The sequence below is a fragment of the Carya illinoinensis genome, chromosome 1 (genome assembly GCF_018687715.1).
Source record: "Carya illinoinensis cultivar Pawnee chromosome 1, C.illinoinensisPawnee_v1, whole genome shotgun sequence".
NCBI classification, from domain to species: Eukaryota; Viridiplantae; Streptophyta; class Magnoliopsida; order Fagales; family Juglandaceae; genus Carya; species Carya illinoinensis.
Window position 1 is genome coordinate 10,475,340 of NC_056752.1, and position 4,795 is coordinate 10,480,134.

The window sequence follows — 4,795 nt, forward strand, 5'->3', positions numbered from 1 at the left end:
GGTTGGGATTAGATGAAAAAATCAAAAGCTTTTGGAGGCCTTGGCTTTAAAGATTTGGATTGTTTTAACAAAACTTTACTTGCCAAACAACTTTGGAGAATCCTTGAGCAACCTCATTCCATTCTAGGGAGGACTTTCAAAGCAAAGAATTATCCATCTGGTTCACTAATAGCTGCATCTCTTGGTGTTAGACCTTATTTTGCATGGAGAAATCTTTATCCTGTTGTGGCCTTATTGAAGGAAGCTACTATTTCGCGAGTTGGTAATGGCAACCAAGTGAAGGTATGGAAAGATAAGTCGCTTCATGGAAGTGCCTCCCCCTATGTTTTGTCCCCAAAGGCGTGTATTAGGTGAAGATGCTTTTGTGAATGAACTAACTGATCGAGATAAATTATGGTGGAATCACTCCCTTTTATGTTTAATGTTGAGATAATTGCTCAGCAAAGCATCAAGTGCTCGATAGAGTGCTCAAGAGAATTTCAATATTCATTCATTTGTTCTTACATCCATTCTGCCGTGCTATTACATTGTTTTTATAAACAAATTCTAGAGTTAACAACTTTCTACACAATCGGGATCAATGGACACGTCCTACCAGAAATGATATTTTACTTCTAGAAGAATCTTTGCTAATCCTCTGCAGTGCCTTGCTTGTTACTTGTCATGGTGATGGTGGAAGCTTATTTTGATGTTGCTAAGTGATGATCTAACTTGGCAGTATCCTTAACAGCCCTCATCGGTGCAAGTGGCACTTGTGAAACAATAAGGTTTGATCGAATGACTAAGAATCATGCTGCTAACAATGGTTTAGTGAGTATATCTGCCACTTGATCTTTACTAGACACAAAGGAGACATTGAGTGTCTTGGCTGCTACACGATCTTGTACAAAATAATAATTAAGTTCTATATGTTTTGTTCTAGCATGTAGAACTGGATTTACAGGCAAATATGTAACACCCAAGTTTTCACACTATAAGGTTGGTGGATCTTTTAAAAAAATTCCAAGTTCCATCAAAAGAGATTGAATCAATAGGATTTCACAAGTTGTATTGACAACTGCCTTATACTTAGCCTCAGCGAATGATCTAGCAATGGTGGGTTGTTTTTTTTTTAACCCTAAGAAATAAGATGTGACCTAAAGAAGATATAGAACCTACATGTAGATTTTTTATCATTAGGGCAATATAATGACTCTCTCCAAAGGATATGAACGAGAAAAATGGCAATCTAGGAATAGGTGTTCCAGTTTGATCATGAAGAGCGCTGACTTGTAAAGGGGCCGAGCATAAATGCATGCATGCACATATGCTGCCTCTTTGTTCTCATCATTATATTCATGATCATTACGTAGTGTCAGAGCATTGACAATGGCCTCGCCATTGCCTAATGCAATTCTAAAATTTGGTTATATTTTTCAAAAAGCTTCCACATCGGTCTAGTTAAACTGATGCTATCTTGACTTTGTGCTACAATAAATTAGTCTCCCTGGCCATTGTTGGCGATCTACTGTAGGAGGATCAAAACATTGATTTATTATTTCCGCATTCCCTTCTTTCTTCACGGACGTTATTCTTCTCTCTTGGCGATAGGGAGAGAAACCAAGAGGAATTTACGGCTGCTAACTGAAGGTGGCATGGAGGGCTGGCACGCTCGGTGGTTCACAAGCAATAGGAGTAGGTGCTTTGTTTTAATCAACAAAAATAAAGGTTAGTTGAGTATGGTTGCAACAGGTTGAGTGTGGTAGCAGTGGTGAGTTTTCTATTAAGAAGTGAATGAAGAGAATGATCGAGTGAAAGGAATAAGAAGAAGATAGGAGAAAACCATTTCTCATTCATTTGGAATCTGCTCCGTAATGGCTCTGTACAATATTCCTATATCTCATAGCAGTTGCCATAGTTGGAAAAAAAAAATACAAAAATTTGCTATCGTACGAGGCACAAACATAGTAAAGTAGAAAGCAGGAAAAGTAATGTAATAGTTAGGAGGCGCTTGGGAAGCGTTAGCCAACCCAACCACGAGATATTTCACGATTTCATAGTACTGGTTCCATTATGTAGGCGTGGATGTGGTTTGCATAGATGAGTTTGATGAGTGAAACAGAGTGTTTCAGCCAATGTGGGGAAAATAGAGTGTCCATTGAATTGTTCTAGAGAATAAACAAGGTGGAAAAAATAGTATATGAAGTGTATTTGGAAAATTAGTTAAAAAATAATAATTTTATTTTTTAATAAAGTTATTAATTAATATATGAAGTGTATTTGTAAAATATTAAAAAAATTATCAAATATTATTAAAGTATATAATATTATGTTATTATTTGGATTTTAAAATAAATAGTCTAATGTAAATTAATCTAGTTAGAAATCTATATTATAACCAAAAGACTACATTAAAATTCCATTTTAGACTCGACTCTCAACTTAATTTGCCAACGACACTTTTGCATGGAGATCATCAATTTCCCATGCAAGCATGCATCTTTCCATTCAGCAATTCCAGTCTTGCATGTGTAATTTCCAATCTTTTTGTTCAAGGGGACAGTAATTTTCGAATCTGTTATAAATGCTCGACTATTTTCATAGATCCATTTCAGCTCATCCTCATTGCCAATGGCAACCGCCCTTCAAATTCAAACACAATTCAAATAAATAAAATATATAATAATATTTTATTAAAACATGATTTTATGCGAATATCATTTTCTATATTTTTATTTAAATAATAAAATTAACTATCAATAATAGTTGACTTGAAGATTCCTCCCTAAGTTTCCAAAGAATATTGTGATTATCATTTTATTTACTTAATAATTAACAAAAATAAAATTAAAAAAAGAAGAAGAAAACATGCATGCATGACTTCCCTTATAAAGCAGAGAGGCCGATCGAGTATGTTCAAAATAAATTGTTTTTAAATAATTAGAAACTATTTTTATCAAGATTATTTTTAAAATAATTTATTTATCAGAAAAATTTCACAAATACTTTTTAATTTTTTTTCTGAATCGTTTGAATTTTATTTTATTTTTCACATCATGGTATTTATGTCAAATTATTTTATTGAGGCGGTAGATGTTGTGAAATACACAATAATATATTAAAAATTATAATAAAATTAACATTCAAACGAAATCAATTTGAACTGAGGAACAGAAATCTCGCTCTCTTTAAGGATATATATTCAAGCCTTCTGTGGTGTATAAAATCTCAAATTAACTGATGCAGCATAACTCACTACAAGAAAAATGATCTTTTGTGACCAATTTATAGTAAGGCAAAGACTATTAGCAACTAAAATAGTCTTTTAATTACTATAAATTAGTTGTAAAAAGTCATTTTTCTTGTAGTGACTCATCTTGATTTGATTCTTATAGTACAATATATCAACTGATTGTCGTATACTCCGAACCAACTCTACACAAGTGGTTGAATTCAAAGTTCCACCAAAATAATACATTTCTTTTATCTGAAAATATACTCTAAAAAATATACTTTCACTTGCTTGTTTTCCTTATCTTATTTTTGTATTTTTTTTCTTTCTTCAATCGTATAGTACAAAGAACTAAACAATACAAATATATATAAGACTCAGAAGGAGCCGGGACGTACAAAGACGTAAACAGAAAAAGAATAAAAAGAAATAAATGGCCAACGTCAACAACAATTATAGGCCAACGCCTACAACTTAAATAAGCCAACGTCTATAACTTAAATATGATAACCTTTTGGTGTTTGAGGGGCCAATGCCAAAATTGACAATTCAGGTACTGGTTGATTGCAAATCGAATGCTAGTTCAAGGTGGGTTTGAATATGTATTTCTTAATTATTATTTTAATATAATTTCTTATTGGATTTCTCTAAATTTAAATGGGCTGATTGAGAAATTCTAATTTTTTTTTGGGTCCTTGCATGACAAATAAGATGTAGACAGTTCTTTTTGTAATTTAATTATTTATTTTTAGATAGAAGTTGTGGGAGAGTAAACTAGCCAATGATTTGGAAACTAGCCGAACGTATGAATTGAATAAATATTTAACCCTATTTTCTTATTCTGAAAACGAGAGCTGGCCCATCTATTAACAAAAGAAAATTTCTATTTATAACCCGGCAGGTGTCAATATAATACGCATAGTAAGATGCTTATATCTTATAATTTAATTTAAAAAATAAATTTTAAAATTTGAATATTATAAATCAAATCTTATCATTTAAATGATATGAATGGTTGTATGTTCTATACATTAACTTAAAAATAGAATAACTCTTAACAAAATGAACCAAAAGAGAAATTAAAAAACAGATCGAAGCCCTATTCTTTAAACAGAAAAAGGAAAATCAAGGAAATAAAAAGGCCAAGACCCAGTAGATTCAATTCTATATATTCTCAATTGGATGGATATTGGATTGAAGTCTATGATTTGTTTAACAATTTTCAGTCTTCACTATTTATTGGGAAAAAAAAAAAAGAGTAGTTTTATGAGATCCAAACTTAATCGTAATTTCCTTAACTGTTATGCAAAATGAATTTTTTCCTTAACATTTATGATATATAGAACCCAGGTGATTAATGACAGGGAAATCATCATAACCTAATGAGGCATGTGAATCAGTACTACTCTTTTCAGCTAACCCAAATACTAATTAAAAATATTGCCAATATCGGGGAAAGAAACTGAGGTCTTAATTACATATTCTATTAGTCATACGGGTACACCTTATATGATATCCAGTATGGTAAGAATAAATATATATAGTATTTGAGATTCTATATTATTTAAAAATGAAAAGTTTTTA